General features: G+C 37.7%; 1 protein-coding gene across 1 annotated transcript in view; it reads right to left on the bottom strand.

The window, feature by feature from the left end:
- The window catches only part of XIRP2 (xin actin binding repeat containing 2), a 74,028-nt gene extending 54,047 nt beyond the window's left edge, over nucleotides 1-19,981 (bottom strand). Inside the window, exon 1 of the mRNA XM_041722256.1 lies at nucleotides 19,826-19,981. The gene's annotated coding sequence lies outside the window, so the exon portion shown is untranslated. The remainder of the gene's footprint in view (nucleotides 1-19,825) is intronic.
- Nucleotides 19,982-20,650: the final 669 nt, after the last annotated feature.

Here is a 20,650-nt window from a genome sequence, read left to right as displayed (position 1 = left end):
CACAAAGTCAAATGCTCTGTAATGATCTTATTTATAAAGCAAGATTCCATCTCAACACATTTTCTAAATGTAAATATTTCTAACTTTCAAAATCTAGGAACTGTAGCAGTAGATAAATATTTATAGACAGGATGACCATCTAACAATATTATAATGGATATAACTGGGTGGAAGGTAGATATTAAACACCAGTGCTTCAAAACTGTCTTAGATTTTTGTGAATTTTTTTTCTCTTTTGCCTATCCAATATGGATTATGTGGAAGTAATTAAAGTAAAGTAAAAGGTATTTTGACCTCTGCATTTCATTGACAACCACTTGCTTGTTGCAAACCTGATATTAGCTGTGTCTGATTTTACAACAGGCACCTGGCCGAGGTAAAAATCAGAGGAAAGAAAGCTGTCAGAGATGAGAAAAGAACTAGGGGTATTAATGTTTATAGAAGAGTTAAAATACACACTGAAGGCAGTAAAGAGAATAATATATGCTGTGGAAGAGAACATCAGTAACATCAACAGTAATGTGAAAGGAGATTTCAGAGAACAGAGCACAAAATCCAAACTGTAAGTTGATAGCATTGCAGTGAGAGGCTGGGTGGGGATGGGGAGAGGCAGAACAAATAAGATATATTAGAAGAAAAATTGCTGAAAATAAAATTTAGGCATAGATTTAAAATATTATCATAATCTAGAAGTAAAATTAAAATTGAAACACCGATGTAGCAGTAAATCCTTGTAAAACTTGAATACAAGGAGAGAGAAAAATTCTGCAATTATCTAGATATATGAAGAGTTTCTGCAGTGAGGAAACAAAATTCAGACACCCTTAGATGTCTTCTTTATAACACTGAATACTAAAAGGAATCAGAAAATTGGTTACTGGTTACTGGAGTTTTAGTTCTGTGAGCTAGAGTCTGTATGAATCCAAGTTGGTACTTGTGTGAGAAGACGGTCCATGTAACAAAAGTCAGCTGAAAAGAAAACAAAGGGCCTTAACATATAATACCTAAGCAAGAAGGTAGAAATAAGATCAGATGTAGCAGTCATAAGAATAAACAGAGGTCAAACTCCACACTGAAAGACAAACAAATAAATCCAACCATATGCAACCCCCAAGAAATAAATCTAAAGCAAGACACAACATTTAAAAAGAAAGCGTTGGGTAAAAATGTAATAGGCAAATATAAAATGAAGAAAAGTCATCATGGCTATATTCTTTTCATGCAAAATATCATTAAAGACAAAGAAAGTGTACTAAATGAGATAGAGGGCCATCAGCAGTTGGAAGATGCTAATTGACCAAGAAGCTGTAACACTGTAGGCCTCTACATGAGGATTAGCACAGTACAGAAACATAGAAACACCATCAATAACCAGAAAAATGAGAACTTTATGGGAATCTAATTGCTGTGGGTGCCATTCACATATCTCCCTCCATCTTTACCACATAAAATTTCAAAAGGAAATAATTCACATTATATAATTAAGACGGCTTCTTTAATATATTTCTTCATTATCATTAAACAACTCTTGGTTTATCTACAGCAAGAACACGACACATTCACTCTGCTCCTGAGTTTTCAGTCTAGTTTGAAAGAAAGACAGGCACTTATAACCCAAGAGTTAATGGGTTTGCACCAGCTGGGTTGGGAGTCTACAGGGGAGGATATAATCCACTCTGGCGTGTCACCAAGCAGGTGTCAGGAAAAGCATCCTGAGAAGCAGAACATCTGTACTGGAACATGAAGGAGGTGGCCACATGAGTTTGTGGAAGACCAATGGCATGAGACAGCAGCATTACCTATGAGTCATGTTGGGGAAGTTGGGTAATGATTTTGTGGAAAACATGCAATGGTTCCTCACCTCATGGCATGTTACAGAGTATTAGATGGAGTAGAGAGCTCAATGTTTTTTAAAATGATGAAAAATCTTCAGAGAAGTAGAAAATTATTTCAGTTGGACTTTCTAAGCATAAAAAAGCATAAAGTAAAATATCTTCTCAAGTAAAAATATAATAGCAAATATATATGAAGTGTTTTCTATGTGTCAGACATTAATCCATTTAGTGCTCTCAACTACCCTATGAGGTAGAGACTATTTTTATTTTTTATCTCCATTTTACAGATAAGGAAATGGAGACACAGAAAGGTCACAAAACTTGCTCAAGGAGAAGTGCCTGGTGAGGTTTTGAGCTGGAAGGGAAAGCCACACAGGCTGGCTCAGGTTCTGTGACTTTCAAAGTCAGTGCTGCTTCTCAAGGAATGCACATGTCCAAAACCCAAATAATCACTTCCCAGTAAATAGACAAAGGAAACTTCAAACAACAAAGAGATGCCTTTTTCTGTTGTGACCTGACTCATGTTGTATATACAATAAAAACATAAAAAAATAGTCCTAGATAGCTAACTCAGCTATCTTATGACTCAAAAGAAATTCTAAGGTTTAATAGTAACTTGAAGTCTTGAGCAAATAAAGAGAATTTAATGATTTTTTTCTTTCAAATTTTCTAAAGTCAATCCAAGAAATCTTTATTTAGTCCCAACTAAGAGCCAGGCAGAAAGCTGGCATGCCATGCGGAAGCCCACAAAGCTGACGCAAACACAGATATCAGCTTCAAGCAGGCGAATGCACTTTCAGTGACACATCCATAGCCTTGCTATTGCATTTCGGATGCATTATAAAGAAGTAAACTGCTTAGTACTCAGGGAAATTGATTTAGAACTCAATTGGGCGAGTGATGGACTAAATTCCATCAAATCTAAATATATGATCTATAACCCAGTTCAGATCTGTGAACAGGATATCATACCGATGGACATAGCATTGGCTCACAGCCATTAGCATGAATAAGTTTTCTATAATTCTTAATATCTGCATATCCCTCAGCTAATAATAAAATTCATCTCTCTTAAACATTCAGAATGCTGCTGCCAAGTCAAATTTATAATCACATTTTTAAAAAAGATTTTTATTTGTTTATTTTAGAGAGAGAGAGAGAGAGAGAGAGAGAGAGCAGGGGGAAAGACAGAGGGAGAAAGAGAGAGAGAATTTCAAGTAGGCTCCGTGCCGAGTGCAGAGCCAGATGAGGGGCTCAACCTCAGGAACCTGAGATCATGACCTGAGCCAAAATCAAGACTCAGACATTTAACCAACTGAGTCAAACAGGCACCTCAATTTGTAATCAATTTGAGTTTTATATATTTTGATTCATTTGAATATTATAAAACCAAGAAATAGATGGAAAATAAAATGAAAGAGTAAGTATATAACACAATCTCACATTAATTTACAGTTCTTAAAAACAAAAAAACAGAGAGAGGAAGGCAAAGAGTAAACTGAATGAAAGTGTATGCCATGACAGCACAAAAACTGTACTGTGGCATCCATCCAGCATATGGGCAGAATGAACCAGATTCAATCTTTTAACTTAACCTCCTTATAGTCTTATTCCCTCCAAATGCTCTGTTGTTGTATGTACACTTTTCACTTTCCTCAAAATCCATTTGTTCATCTGATTGCCATGCTTTATACCTTAACAAAAATAGATAATCTCTCAGGCTAATAAAAAGAATTAGTTCTTGCCTCCTTACCAACTCTTCCCTAACCAGTACTCTCCCAGTTCACCAGATACTGGAAGAGATCTTGTATTTCTAGTTGCCTGTTAGAGGAAGAAGACAAAATTCAGCAATTTTGTAAGCAAAATATTGGTCCTCCAAAGATGTTTACATCCTTAGCCTCAGAATCCGTGAATGCATTATTCTTGTTGGCAAAGAGACTTTGTAGGTGTGATTAAGTTACTGGTTTTGAGGTAGGGAGATAATTCTGGATTATCCAGGTGGGTTCCACGTAGTAGTCTCAAGGATGTTCATAAATGAAAAAGAGAGGCAGGAGAGCCACAGTTGAAAGGAGAGATGAAGACAGAAGCAGAGATAGGGGTGAAGGTGAGGGAGTGGGAGGGCAGTGCAGATTCTATATTATTGGCTTTGAAAGTGGAGGAAAGGTCCCGCGAATTAATGAATGCAGGCAGCTTCTAGAGGCTGGAAAATGCAAGAAAGCAAGATTTACCCCTGGAACTTCTGGAAAGCGCTTGGCCCAGCCAGCACCTTGATTTTAGTCCAGTGAAACCCATTTTGGATTTTGGATCTACAGAACAGCAATATAACAAATTTGTGCCATTGTAAACTACTGCTTTTATGGTAATTTGCTACAGCAGCAATAGGAAATAAATGCAAACATCTCATGTACACCCACATGCACTGCCCAAGTCAGATATCACCACAGGGTGGATTCTTCCTAAATCATATTAGTTCCAGTTCTCCCAAATCACAGCGATTGATATATACAAAGCACCTCGTGATAGAAACATCCTTAAAGTTATTCCTTATGCCCCCCCCCCCCACCGAAATATCCATCTTCTTATAGATAAGACTAGGTTTAAATGTCCATTTAGATTTTAATCTCTCTGGGTAAGAGACCTCCCATCTCTAATTGTAATGACATATTGTCAAATAGATTCGTCCTGTTTTCTGCAGCTCCTATCACCTCACAAAAGTACTTCTTGTACTAAAGCAGTTATGAATGAATAGAATTTAGTCAGAAATTAGATAATTATCAGTATAGTAATATTTCCAGCTTGGGAATATTTGGAAATTTAATCATATTGCTATTAAATATTTTTAAATTAATTGTTCAGTTTAGTTAAAGAATTGCTCAGTTACAAAAATCAATAACTGAATAGAATGACTTAAATTTCTTTGAAATGGTCAAATAAATTAGAACCATTAAATGCCTATCGATGGTGCATATTTTTACAACATAAGTCTCTTGTTAGACATTCCCCTAGCATAATCAAATTTATATTGCATTATAACAAGGATAACTGTCTATTAATGAATATTGATTATGTGTTAAGTATTTTACGTATACTCTGATTCATCTACATTTACATCTAATTTTTACAGCAACCATATCTGATAGGTGATATTTCCACTTAACTGATGAAGAAAGTGACACTCAAAAGATAAAATCATATAATAAGTGGCTGAGTCCAGAATTGAGTTCAGGTATTTCTGAGCTACTTATTTAACTCTATCTACACAGTCTCTTATGTGAATATTTTTAATTGAGATATAAAATTTTATTAGAAAGAGCATTTTTAATTGAGGCTTATGAATCCTCCTTTCTGCTTCCTAAACATCTATAGACAAATCTTTTCTAAACATTTATTTTAGTGCATGTAGGCATATGTCAAAGGGAAACCAATAAAGTTGAATATCTGTGACTCTAATTGGCTCTTTTTACATCCTCATAAGTTTGAGTTTAGAATTAGAAATGAAAGCAAATTCTTCAATTATATTCCCTTGGTCACTTCAGAGATCAAACTGGAGACAGGTTTAGGTATCCATTCAAGCAAGTAGAGATAGGGACTTACTCTAAGGGAAGAGAAATGCAAAGCAAGGATCACTGCACAAATTTTCTATTGATCTATTCCGCTCCAACATGGGAATTGGTATCGGGCTCTCATCACAGTATCCTCTTTGTTTAAATCTGCATCTGAGATATACAGTAAAGGTATTTGGTAAACTCTCTTCTTAAGGCTTTAGTCATGCATTCAATAAACATCCACTGCCCATCTACTGTGGGCCAAGCACAGTGCTCAAGGCTGGGCATGAATTATATTCAGCCCTACTCTACTTGAAGAGAGAAGAAAAAAAAACCACCAGAGAGATCCTGAAGAAATACAGTATTCTAAGAAGCGTTGATCTGGCCTTATCTCTAAAAACAGAAATACAACAGGTTGCATCATTTCAGCATTTTGACTTCTGAATAAAACAAGCTTCCAGATGGCTGGTCCTGCTAAGGAAGTTGGCTTGTCTGAAGATACACCAAATGCGGCCCTCCTAAGGAGGAGATTCTTGAGGAACTTGGTGGCATACACACCATATTCCCACCCCCTCCAAACCACATTTATTTATATCAAGATGGAATAAATTAAGATGGATCAAGCCAAATCCTATTTAGTGGGGTTACCTACCTACCTACATTGCGGGTAACCTACCATGAGGCTCCATTTCCCTTCAGGTTTCTCCCACTTAACCCAGGCAGTGAGTGAGTCGCTCTCTGGCAATGCTTCTATTTGTATGACGTTACTTTTTAGTGTATCCTTGAGTTTCTTGCCCCCCAGCCCTGCCCCAACTTCTGTCACTTTCCACCAAAAAGCAAGTCCCTCCAGCCCAGGGTAGAGCTAAGTTAATTTTGTAAACCTGTTCTACTCTGGGCTCTGTCTTGGGCTCTCATCCATCAGGAGGCAGACCCACATGCAGATTAAACACCCACTCTGGACCCAGCAAACCCACTATTTAACCTATTTCTGGCACTCATTTTTTACTTTAAGCAAATTGTTTAACCTTTCTAAGCCTCTTTCTTCTTCCCTGTATCATGAGCATGATAACAGAACCTGTGACTGCCTGAAGGGAATCTTATAAAAGTAGAGTTTACATAATATCTTGCACATAGTAATAATAAATACTCACTAGCTTCCACTCTATGTGTTATTATATCTCCTAAGTGTGATCATGCAGATAATCTGAATCAATACAAGTCAGAGGATAAGAAAGGTTATGAAATTTCTCAAGGCTTAAAGTTGTAAGTGAAAAGGATAGGTCTTGACTCTGATCCACCTAAACCTAAAGCCTTCTGTAAGGATATTCCATTCCTCCTTATAAATCAGATATCTACCATGTTTCCTGAAACAAGGAGAACACAATAGGTCATGAAGGAATGGATAACTACACGTTGAGAGTGAGGCAAAGAAGTTGGCATATTCTACTCATATGACTACAGAGATGAGGAAAATCTATAAGGAGAAGAAATTACTAACTCAATGTATGTGATATTCAAAGTGCCAAGACTGAATATTGATGTATATTTGAATACTGATGAATCACCATCTTTTCACCAGTGAGCAATGAAGTTGTACTCTGAAAATGTAAAGTTCATAGAAATCACCCTAGTATATCACATGATAGGGACAGATTGATTCTATTTTCCCCCAAAAAACATTCCTCATATTTCTCTCTCTTCTATGCAATGTAGGTAAAATCATGAAACTATCACTCAGTCATTTAACATTTTTCATTTCCTTATGCAGCCTCTGAGCAGTGGTCATGGCACAGCAAACCCTGGTCTGGACCAGCCAGGTGGCAAGGATGGGGTCACTCCCTACATCTCTGCTGTCCCGTGGCTGCCTACCACAGGCAAGGAGAAGGGTCCTAGATTTCCTCATTGGGATCCATTCCAGAGTTGCTCTGCTAGGTACCTCCGCGTTGCTAACTACTTCTCCTAAATACCTCCACCAAGTACCATTCTTTAAGTGTTAAATAACCTCTAAGTAGAACTGTCGCTATATTGATTTAGTTTGAATATAGAATTTCTTCCTCTTTGAGTATTCCTTCTATTTAAATTGAATCCCGTCTTTTTCTTCTCAGCCTCTATTCCAGAAAACCCCCAAATTTCATATCATTCTACATTATTCCATGTCTCTGTGAGTTGCTACGTTTTGATATAACTTCTTATCCTCACTCCTTATTTCCTCAAGTACTCCTTCTTTATTCCTACTGCTTTATTACTGCTTTTTCTTTGCCCAAACTCCCTATGACTGTCCCATTTCCAAATCTCCTTCATGCCTGGCTCAGTTACTACTGGGCAGTGCCTTTGTGACAAGAATGCCACCTTCTTTCTGTTGTTGGTGTTTTGTTTCGTTTTGTTCTGTTTTGTTGGCTGGAACTTGAGAAATGGCAAGCAAATATAATCACTTCTCAACCACAGAGAGAGAGAGAGTCCTCAGACTCGGTCTGTGATTAGCAGCAAACGTTACCTTGGAAAGGCCATGCAGGAACAGACTAGTTAAAACGTCCACCAGCACCTCTAAAACCATCAGGACTTCCAGACTACACAAAAGTGACTTTATCCTGGGGTCAAAGCAATTTGTTGATAGATGGAGATGACTCATGCACACTAGCTTAGAGTCTATCTTTCCTGAAAATGGTCTGCTTCTTTTTTTCTCTCAGAGGCTTTGTAAAAATCCATACAAAGCTAGTTCATGTGCCCTTAACTGTCCTGTTTAGTTCTGAGTATGCTGTTGGGCACTCAACAGGTCAAACATGAGCAACAGTAATATCATGGGGGATGATGACGCTTTCATAATCTGCAGCTTCGAGAAACATCTCCCTGATATACCCACCTTTAAGTTGTTTGCATGTAGCAGAGGCAGGCAGTTTAATTACTTCTCAACTATTATTTTAAATCATTTCTGTGTCAGCTGCATTCTGGATCAGCCAGAGGTTTCTGCATCTGTTTTAAGGGATTCCCTATACTTTAACCTCTTTCCAACTTTCACCCCTCTCCTTAGGTTAGCATGTGACAAAGGATATTAAAAGAAAGTCCAAATCATAAAATTCTGACTCCAACTTAGGCAATTGATGCTGTGGCAGCTTTTCTCCTACTGATCACCCTTTTTCTTTGAGTAGTAAAATATATTTCAGCCTTTTGTCTTCCAGAAATTTGGTCTCTGAATCTATACAAACTCTTTTCAGTGACCTTAAGTCTTTGTCTAAAGTGCTTTTTCTTTTTTTTTTTAATTTTTTTTTATTTTAATTTTTTTTAAAGTGCTTTTTCTGCCCAAGTCTACAAACAACAGATCCTTTGATATACTTTTTTTCTTTTGAACTTAATGGGTGATAGGCTTGATCAAAGAAGGGAACCCACACTAATTCTACACTTTCTTTACTGAATATTATTTGTAAAACCTAAGCAATGGAGGAAAAGAGAGAATGCTGAAATAACGTAACATATTGCTCATTATGACTCTTCTGGAAGTGAATTGACTCTTTCAGAGAGTCATGTGCTTAGAAAAATTCCACCTAAGAAAATGAACACTGTAAAAACGATATGGTCTTTAATCATTGGATCTTGAGGAGGAAGACAAAAGGGCTAATGTTCAGTAGAGTGTTAAGAATCCATGTAGGATACCGTCTTCCTCACCAAAGCTATAGGTTCTTCTAATGTGCTCTAAAATGAAAGGTAATCGGCATCTTGTTCAAACATTTGTACTATCCCAGATGCTTTCTGGCTCCTGTCCCCATAATTGTTAGGGACACCAGAAAATGCTCTATAGATTTTGAACAGTCTTTTAAATAGGGAAGAGGGGTGTTTATAAGTTAAAGTGTAATAATTTTAAAGTATCACAACTCGGAATCAGTCAGGTTCTGGGTCATTCTCCCTCTCACCATTAAGGTGCCCTCCACGTCCTTTGCATATAAATGCAGACTGTAACTTCAAAAGAACAAGATGATGTCAGTTTCCTAATGATACGCCTGTACTAGGAACGGTCCAAAGAGCGGACGTAATTTAATAGTCTGCCCTGCTTAAGATACACATGAAGAACATAGTTAGTCAGTCTCATCATCCCTTAATTTATTTATACTTATTTATCTTTACAAATTTGGCACTGGCATTTGCTTCCTTTCTCTCAGATTCAAAACCTAGTCCTGTAAGTGTGCCATCAGTTTATGCTGCTTATTTCTCTCCTGTTTTTTAAAGGGTGAAGTGTAAAAATCACCCTTTAAATGTTATTCAGATTAAAAACTTGCTCTTTCCACGCACATGAAGGCAGTGACATCTGTGAACAACAAAGAATTTAATTAAAACTTGCAAACAAAAGTTTTCCTAGACCAATGGTATTTAAACTCAAGTGTAAGAGAAGGTGAGAGGAGGGAGGTTGAGGGGAGTGAAATGTAAAAAAGCAATTCAAAATTTAGAAATTGGGCTTTATTGTAAAATTCCACATGAAGCTTTAAAATAGAGTCACTTCCCCACACTATTCCTTTTAGGCACCAAAAGCCTTGGGCAGATGGACAAGTCATTTCAACTTAGTTTGGCCTGTTGCTGTATTAGGACAACTCACCTGGAAGGGGGAACTCAGACTGTAAAGTAAGCATCTCTTTGGTTGTCTTCATTAGTTTTTAAATTTTAGACACAGAATGACAACTGCAGGTTATCACCCACTAGCGAGGAGCTCAGCATCTGTTTCCATCTTTTAATTCTTACGGTTGCCTACATGGGCGTACCTATCATGATTTCAGTCAGAGAATCTGTTAGCTTCATCGACTTATATACATTGTGAACATGGAAGGATGGGTACCACATGGTGGCCAGAAATGTTCCTTATGTGCCCTTCCTTTGGGGTAGGAGGAATATAAAGCATTTCTAAGGACGATGTTTGTGCTTTCCCTAACAAGGAGCAGTGGGATCTATCCTAACATTTTTGTAGAAGTGGCTATTAAATTTTTATTATTATCTGAAGCCAAAATTCTTAGATTTTGAAGAAGCAGATGGACAGTTGAGATGAAGACAACCAACTTCACAGGTATGTAGCGTCTGACATCATGACCGATACATGGTAGACCATCAGTAGGCATTTACCAAATGAATTTGTCTTGAAATCATAGTGCAAGATTCAATGCCCATCTTTCGATGGTTCCTATTGAGAGATTTTGTTGCTTTCTCTCTCCTACTTCTTTTTAAAGAGTAGAAAACAAGTTCCAAATTCTGCAACAGAAGTTATTTAAGCAGCCCGGAGATGTGAAAGTTGGGATTAAAGCTTCCAGGAGGGAGCAAAAATAAACTTCTTGCCTGTGAACCTGTGAGTCTCCCACAATGAAATCCAGCTCATCACCAAAAATGCTCCGCAGGACACCGCATGAGCAAGTGAAAATGAGAACGGCACAAAAATGTTTGCTTGGGAAGCGAAACCAGTCAACTTCAGGCTTTCAGCCAAATTAAATTTCTGCCAGAAATTCTCCTGTTATTACATATCTGCAGAAAGCAATTAGTAAAGTATTGTAGCTAAAAAATTCCAGATACATTCATGTCTCCATCACAGTTCAGTCCAGAAGAAAATAATAGCCTCCCCGCGCAGTGGGCCAAGCACAAGAGTATAGGCAGGACATGCAAACAAAAATGATATACACGCATTTTTCCTTGGAGGACCATCTAATGACAAGTAGTATCCCGTTTGTTTTGTGAGAGCTAGGAGGAGGGCCTCAGTAGGTTTTCTGGGGGTCCCAGTGCCCTTCTGAACTGGCAGCTTGCCAAGGAAAGCAGATGTGACAGCAAGCTCTAGGTCCCACTCAGCAGCAGTGCAGGGCCTGAAGAAAATGTCATAAACCTCACCAAGCCTGACACTTGTCATTACAGAAAGTATCTCAGAAGAAGGAGGAATTAAAAATGTTGATGCTTCCCAGCATTCTGCATTGTTCTTTATAAAATCTCAAACCTGAGTACGGAGTTGGTGAGTAGCTTAGACCAGATACAAGTAACACTCATCTATCATGACCAGTCTCCTGAAAAATTCCTGACGCCCAACCATGTGTCGTCTCCTGGGCTCCATCCCTAGTCTTCTGATTTTGTCTTACCATACACGCTCCATCAGCTCTCGGCTTCATCTCTATTACACCCAGTGCATACCTCTGGTGACTATTTTAGCCCAAATTTTACATTGCCAAGCCTTTTAAAATCCAACATAGCCTTTCTTAAAAAGTATTACAGACACACTTGTTCCCATTCTCATATTTTCCAGTTGTATCTTAGTGTAGAGAACATCTGGATTGTTAGGAATAATGGTGAATGTGATGAGAAGTTAGTATATATGTATTATACTATATATTATTTATGGAGAGAGGCAGCCTCGGGATGGAAACAAAAATTGTAAGCAACAGGAAAATGTTGAATTGGTTTTTGGTGAGGTGAATTTAGCTCAAGAACATGTGGACAAATGAAACGGGGGAGGGGGAGTCAAAGGAAGCTGTATTGTTGAAGCTGACAATGGGATTGTGGCTGAATGAGCATTAGGCCTAGCAAGGTTCCTTTAAGCTATTCCTGAAGCCTGGAGTCAGGAGCCCTCAACTCCAGGCCTCCAACACTCCTGAATTGTTCTTGGCTTAGTTTGAAATGCACGCCCAAGTCCAGCACGGGCTCCAATCCTATCTTGTTTTTAGTCCTCCTTACTTTTGACCTTGCCATTTATTTTCCTGTTTATAGCTTAGCATCATCCCTCAAATATGATGCATTGCACCATTCATTGGCTCATGATCCTTCACTCTTATAGTTTTTAAAGATTTATTTATTTATTAGAGATAAAGAGAGAGAGAGTGCATGCATGAGGGGGAGGATCAGAGGCAGAGAGAATCTCAATCAGACTCCTCCCTGAGCAGGGAGCCCAACACAGGGCTCCATTTCATGACCCTGCGATCATGACCTAAGCTGAAATTGAGAGTTGGATGCTTAACCCACTGTTCCACCCAGGCCCCCCAGTCTTTTGTTTTCTTTTCAGGTGATGGATTCTTCTTTGCCTTTGCTGCTCAGATTCCCTTGATAAAGAGTCTGTTCCCTAAAGTCCCATTTTTTAGTGCCTCTCTCCTGCGTGAGTGTTCTCCTTCCATCTTCACTCAGACACTGCAAGTGGATCCAAGATCCAGAGCCATGAGGCAAAGAAAAGCAGAGAGGTGGGTGGGCAGGATGTATTGAGGATGGGAAGATTATGCTGAGGGTCAAGATCAGTTTTAGCAGAAAATAAAGAAAACCATGGTCTATATTTCAAGAGTCTAAGAATTAAGTCAAGGTAATAACAAAGTCCAATAAGTGGCTGGGAGCAGCTCCATCAGAAAGGAGACGGTGTCATTAGGGTTGAAGGTAGTTGAAAAGTTTGATTTCTTGAAGTAATGTGATGTTGACATCGAGAATAACAGGAAGGTTATTAGTTTCAAGAGTAGGAATTATTATAACAGAAAGAGGGCTCTTAATAGCTTTCTACAACTCCAGAGAGGACAGAAATTTAATTTGAGCTGAAAAGTGCATCTCTGCAAGGTAAGGATGTCTTTAACAACAGACCAATAACTCAGGTAGCTGATTTTCTCTCTTAAACAGTTTTTGGGGTGGTGGGTTTTTTTTTTTTTTTTGAATGTTCAGCATCTAGGAAAACTTGGTACTTTATTTTCTTATCTTGCTTTCTAGGAAAGAGATAATGGTTCTTGTGTTGTACTAGCCTCATGTATTACATAATAATAAAAATGACAGTAATAGCAAGAGCTTATGTGACATTACTTACCAGGTGCTATTGTTTTAGTAATTTTATAAATATGAATTTATTTAATCCTCAGAACAAATCTATGAGAAAGATATTAATAGTACCTCCATTTTTAGATGAGGAAACAGACACAGAGATATTAAATAATTTACCTGAAGTCATCCAACTGGTAAGTGTAAGAGCCAAAATTCAAACCCAGGCAGTTTGTTCCAAAGTCTTTGTTCAACTTACTAGGGTTCACCTGAAAGTATTTTCTAATTTCGCAATAAAGTGTTATCTGGGGTTCATTTGGAACCTCTTCTGGCTCTAGGAGATGGTGTTTTGTGATTCTGGTAAACTGAGGGCACTGCATACAACTTAAGGATAATATCAGTTTTAGGGGTAAGGAATTTATTCCAGAGGTGTTTCATAGAAATGAGATTATAAAAAAAAAAGGAGGAGGAAAGACAAGGAGAGAGAACATTCTACATCATTTGAGAAATATTGCTGATGATAGGAACTATCCAGATTGATTAAAATGTAAAGATGATATAAATAATGAAATTTTATACATCAGCTCCTAGAGCTTTAAAAATAAATCTATCCATGGAAGAACAATCCTGCAGAAAATGTTTATGTTCATTATTATTATTGCTGTTGTTATAAAAATGTAGTTTGGCACTTTCTCAATACAAATGTTCACAAAATATTGTGTCAGGTTCTTCACACAATGTTATCCAAAGAATAAAAAGAAAAATCATTCTGGATGATATTGTGGTTACTGGTTTTTGTCTAAAGATCACTCTTTATTTGAACATCCAAAGGCACTTGGAGAGTGTAAAAGAAATGGAGGGGCAGCCCCGGTGGCCCAGCGATTTAGTGCCGTCTTCAGCCCAGGGCGTGATCCTGGGGACCTGGGATTGAGTCCCATGTCCGGCTCCCTGTGTGGAGCCTGCTTCTCCCTCTGCCTGTGTCTCTGCCTTCCCCTCTGTGTGTGTCTCTCATGAATAAATAAATAAAATCATAAAAAAAAAAAAAGAAATGGAAAACAATACGGAGGCACCAGTGACACTAGACTTTACAGAAGATAATATACACATACAAATACATATATGTATGTATATATGTGTGTATGTATACATATATGCATATATATGAGCATAATGGAATGTAATGGAAAGAAATGGTAATAGCATAATATAATGAATAGTCAAGAAGCTGGGACCAGTTGGGTTGAAATGGTGAGGTAAATTAAAGAGGTGAACATTGAAGTCTGAGGTGATTTACTGCTTCTATTTGAAGGTGGAGTATTAGAAACTATAAATAGTAGTTTTGAGTTGATAACCACAATAACTGGACTGGATCTTTCCAGGAAAAGAAAAAAAAAGAAATCGTAACTTAAGTACAAACACCTGCCTTCCTTTCAAATTTCATTTCCCTGATATTTTATAGAGTAAAAGTCGGGACCATTGTCCAGCTCTGGATGACAGATGGGTGGTGCATCCTAAAATTATTCCCACTCCAGAATCAGTCAGTCACTGAAGTGGACATGCACTAATACAGTTACATTCCTAAAAAATATATGTTTTTGAGTCCTCTGGGACTCAGGGGGCTAGCATAGTCTCTACTGGAGAAGGTAGGGTGGTAATGAGATTCCGTGCCCACTCTGAGCATCCTGGGATGGTTCAGAAGACAGGAGGGACTGAGCAAGCTGCTGCTTGCCAGCAGTTCTTCCTTTGGCCTCCCCAGCTCTCACCCCTGCGTTTCAATTGAAAACTTGTGGCTGGGCTTCACCCTTGCAGCAAAACAGCAGACTTCCACCCTATACAGCACTCGGAAAATGGCTTGGGATCCAACAGAAGCAGACACAGCAAATTTTAAATAGAGCTTCTAGCTGGAACTGACAACCTTTAATAACATGAATCAACTCACTTTTTTCTTGTCTCTTTCCCAGAAATATTCCAACTTAGCAATACAACACTTGTGTGGAAAGCCAAAAATTCTAACTTACAAAACATGCACATCAAAAGGTGATCCCTAGCTTTACAAAAAGATTTTTCATTGTTTCCCTGGACAGGGAATTATTTACTGTGTTACCTATGAACCTCACATTATTTGACAAAAAGGCTTACTAGCTAGATAAGGTAAAACTAAATTCTTGCTATGACAGTATTGACTAAAAACAAAGTTATCATCAACAACAGAGTAGTGATAAAGGCACCCATAAAGTTATAATGTAATTTAATGGGGAAATGTGACTCTACTTATCAAAATTTAATATAGTTAAAAAACCCTGTCACTTTATATTGTAAATTCTACCTACATTTTATTTCAATGCAATTAAATTCCTATGAGTTAAATAATTAAGTTAAATGATATTTAAGCATTAGTTTATATACAGTCCACATTTACTGGACTTTAAATGAAGAACACTGAGAACATGTCTGGAAATTATTTATTTATTTATTTAGAAACCATTTATAATGCTGGACTTTGCTTGTAAAATTAATGGTGACAGATTTTTTTGGGGGGGTTTTCAATGTTAGTAACTACCAAGTTAATGCATTTAGAAATACACATGCTGATATATTCAGATTCTTTAGGAAGATGCTATTGGATCTTTTACAAACAGAGAAATTTCCCAGAATAAATTCTTTTAGTATCATATTTATTTTAAATCATGTGTATGCCTGGAGCAATTTGGCAATTACTTACTTTTGAACAGTCAGATATATCTAAAGTGTTCAGTTCCCCAAGCAGCAGGATATATCCTGCATACAATTAGAAAAATGTAGAAGACAAACTACTCAAAGGTCTGCCAAAAAGAGCAATGAAAAACCATGTGCCAATGAGAAGACCATGGGGGATGGGGAAAGAGCTCGTCTAACACAGAAGGTGAGCAAACTGGAATGCTTAGTAAAATTCAAAAAATAAAACAATCATCATATTTTGAATTTTAACTGAATTGTATGTGGATATCTCCTTTTCCACATTTTTCACAATTTTAAGAGAATGGGAAATACAAAAGAAAAAGCAACAAAAACCTACTGCTGGAAAAAAAAGGACTTTATCAAGGTGTACCTCGAAAACATATGGCAAGTCATGGGAGTGGAATGGGATTGGGTTGATGTTATGGCATGAAGCTTTGTAGAATGACATATAGCACTGAAACACAAGTCAAGAGAGTTAGCTTCTAGTTCTCTGTGTTTAATAAGAGTTACTACTTAATGTTCCTTTGCCTCAGTGTTCTTATCTAGAACTTAAAACTGCCAAACTAAATAGTCACTGAGGTTCTTTGTGTTATCTGTGGAATAAATTCCTCTTATCCTTGGCAATATTTTAAGAAGTACAGTTACTCTACCAGGAATTTGGATTACCTACTGTATTGCTCACTGGCAGATAATTTTTATGCCATCATTTAGGCTCACAAAATGTCATTAAATATAGCCACAGCATCATCTGTTGTATCTAAACTAATGTGAATAATTTGTTGAATTTGCTGATTTTCAACATTTTTAAGAAAATAAAATCTTTGCTTTTTTTGTTGCCCAATTGTTATTGTCCTCTGGCTTTTACTAATTTTACTGTACAAGTCAAATATACGCAGGTTAGTTAAATTTGTAAGAGATGGAGTCCAATGATGAGGAAAGTAAATCGTATGAAAGTTTTACTCTGGAGTTCACAGGTAGCATTTCAAAGGAGAAGAGACTTTGTGAACATATGTGATATAATAAAAAATAAATATTTGGTCTTTGTCTCTGGCTCCTGGCACACAGCTCCTACAACTCGCAGAATCTCTTGATTGGTAGTGTCTTTAGTATACTAATAAGATGATTCCTGGTCTCTTGTGCGGGTTGAGGGGGAATGGAAATGGCTTGAGGATGGGTGTTGACTGCCAGAATAAAACAACTTAATGATTAAAGAGTTAGGACATTCAACCCACTTCCCACCTTTGAGAGGGGTGAAGGGCTAGAGGTTGAATCCAATAACCAATAGACAGTGATTTAGTCAATCATCCTCTGTAATGGAATCTTGATGAAAGCCCAAAACAAAAGGTTTGGTGAACTTCTAGGACAGTGAACACATTGATGGGCATGGAGCCCAGACAGTGTGGAGCTCTGTGCTACTCTCCATTCTCCCTTGTCCTATGCATCTCTTCTATTCAGCTGTACCTGAGTTAGTGGCTGAAATGGGGGCAATCTGTGGGGTCTGTTCTGACTCTGGGAATCAGTATAAAAATTGAATTAAATTGTATACCCAGTTGGTTTTGGAGAATTGGAGAATTAGTTGGTGCCAGAAAACACCACACATTTGTTGTCAGGAAACAACAACAATACAACATATCACATCATCATATAAAGATCATGAGTCTATATGGCATAAATCAGTGTTCTAAAAAAGTTTTCCGAATCAGAAAGAGCTGAAGTTACCCACCATTCTGTGAGGAATGAGCCTGTAATTTGAATGAGGAAGTGTCTGCTTCAGAAGCAAAACAAACAAACAAAAAACAAATTAGAATTTAATTAAATTTCAAACTGTAACTTGAATGCTCTCAAAATAGGAGATGGGAAGCAAATAAAAAGGACAATGTAATGTCAATTAAGTACTGTCCCCCAAAGATTGTTCAATCAAAAATGTTGGAATTACACTGCCTGGCACTTATTAATTATCTGCTCTGCTCTATAAATTACTGAATCTAGACATGACTCCTAGCTATGAAACAGGTCTTATAAAACAGTCACTCAGTGGGGCACCTGGGTGGCTCAGTGGTTGGGCGTCTGCCTTGGGCTCAGGGTGTGATCCTGGGGTCCTGGGATCGAGTCCCACATTAGGCATGATCCTGGCATGGATCGAGTCCCTCATTGGGCTCCCCACAGGGAGCCTGCTTCTCCGTCTGCCTATGTCTCTGCCTCTCTCTGTGTGTCTCATGAATAAATAAATACAATCTTAAAAAAAAAAGGTCTCTCAGTGACCAGGGTTGTGTGTCTGTGTGTGGGAAAGACAGAGCAGAGAGGAAATAGTTCCCATGATCAAGCTTAGTAGGAGAGTCCAACCCCAAATCCCCTCATCATAAGCAATATTTTACCAAAGGAATAAAAAGAATACTGACGTGTATTGGTTGTTCAATTGTGGTAAATGTGAGAGAAGAACAGGGATGCTGGCCGACTACTGACAGCCATCAATGGTAGACAACTACAAATGACCTCTGAACTCTGTGGGCTTTTTACCCAAAAATAAACCAGAGGAAAGGCAACCAACCCTCTCTTCCTCTATAATCACAGAAGACTTGAGGCCTGGGCTAACATTTTTACATGAACATCTTTTGAATTAAAGCCCTCTGCGATCATTAAAGAATGTCTACTTTTATTTTTCAAGTGGTTGAAGGAAGCTGTGTCTTAAAGATGCCCAACACCGGATGAAAGCAGAAACATTCACTCCAAACTCTGGACTACATTTTCCCCAAACAGCTGGCACTTTGCCATATTTGCAGACATCCGAAATGCTAACTCTAAAAAAATGGGACTAGTTGTTCATTTACATATTAATAGTAAGAAGGTAAAATATTCAAAGAATGGGCAGAGAGGTAGAGAAATATTTAAGCATAGAATTCAAGACTCCTTCATTCCTGATCCAATATTTTGCCACTGAATGGTAGTATCTTTAAAGCTCAAAACAGGTGCTCTTTCATATTAAAATTCATGGCTCTGAATGTAGCTGAGGTAAATATTTTACTCGTCCTTTGGCACTTGCACATGAAATTTTAAAATAATTTAAACAACCTACAGCTCGTCAGTGACCAAATGGAGCTCTGGTAAAAATAAATATCTTTCAGTTCAGCACCAGCTGGCTATATTTAAACCCTGTATTATGTAATCTTAAAGTGTCCTTTCTTTTAGTTGGTGCCTTAAGATATTCTGTTATAATGCCTGTCCCAAATTGCTTCAGTCTCTAACATCTAAACACTTAAGGCACAACAGGACCAAATTAAAGTGTTCACAGGCAATCGAAGACAGAAAAAAATCCATTTGAAACAGTATATAGGCCATGATACCTTTAAAGTAAAATCTCAGTCTTCTCTCTTTAAGTTTGTAGTTACTATAATTAGGACTGGCAGATCCAACTGGCAGTGCTTTTCTTAATTCTGCAAAACATCTAAGAACCTGATTCTTTAATCCTTACTCCAGTAATACTCCCAAAGGAGAGGAGACTGTGGCTGGGGCAAGATGTACAAAATCAAACTCAGGCTGGAGAAAGAATAATTCTCAATACATTCCTCTGAGCAAGCTGCAACAGTTGAAGATATTTTAAATTCTTCCCCCCTCCCCAAATTCAAAGTAACACAATTTATATTTTTTAGCAAATTCATTGTATATTTTATTAATTTATGGTCATAGATACACTAATTTTTTTAGTTTTCTTGTTTAGCTCTAGGTTGAAGTATAATTTTCACTCATGACTTTTTAGCTTTGATTCATTATTCTTCAACACTAAATATGAAACACTCTAACCCTTTGGCAGAGATTAAGCCTTACACTTAATAAATAAAGTTGTGCTAAATATTGTCATAAAAACAAAATCTGACCAGATATTTTCTTTTATAACAATTGCAATTTGACCTATGGTCTTCATCAATCTCAAGCAATCAGTAAGAACATATCACAACCCAGGAAGTGGGTAGGTATCAATGACTATATCACACATACCTTTTGTAATAGTTAGACCAAACTCCAAGTTTGTGAAAATATCATATATCTTTACAGTCCTTCACTGACGAGCTTCCTCCCTTGTTTTGTGGACAGCAAATTTCCCAGTCCCCTGAAAGCAATCGGGAAGTGGAGGCCGGCTCCACTGAAGGGTCTATCAAGCAAGTAGATGGGACGGCTGAATTTATTTTAGCCCTGCGTCTAAAGGATGCAACTTGGCACCTATTTTTAGGAACTGAGCTCTGTATAGGTGGGGCCTGAGTCAACTACTCTTTTCAGAAGTGTGTCTCTGAGGGCACTCTGCCTCATAGTGCCCTCAGTAATGTATGCATGGCTTTAACACATGTGCAGTCAATCAAACCCCTTTTTGCAGCCACAACCATCAAGCCAATTCTCAACTTCGAAACAAAGCCTAAACAATAGCACCGATAAGGAAAAGGACGTATTAAAGGCTTTAAATCATTCCCATTTTTTAATGACTTCAATCTTTTAAGAATCAAAAATATGAAGATAAATCATGTGGAAGAAATTCTAAACGTATTCCGGTAGAATTCGGATCCTCAGAAAGAGGTAGCATTATTTTTACTTAGAACATGGTCTTAGGTATGGAACATGTTTCTGTGCTTTCTGATACAAGGCAGACGCTATTGTAGTGTTGGTATAAGTAAAGAAAGTGCTCTTTGGTTAAGAAAGTGAGGAAAGAAGGGGTAAGAAGGAGTTCTAGCATAAATCATTTGGCATGGGGAAGAGCAGTCAGGGAAAGGAGTCACCTCACATGCTCCTGAGATAATAATATTAAATGTCCTTTGCTGCCACCCTACTTAC

Source organism: Vulpes lagopus, chromosome 11 (genome assembly GCF_018345385.1).
Source record: "Vulpes lagopus strain Blue_001 chromosome 11, ASM1834538v1, whole genome shotgun sequence".
Taxonomy (NCBI): domain Eukaryota; kingdom Metazoa; phylum Chordata; class Mammalia; order Carnivora; family Canidae; genus Vulpes; species Vulpes lagopus.
The sequence above is the reverse complement of the archived record's forward strand: the minus strand, read 5'-3'. Positions and strand labels throughout refer to the sequence as shown.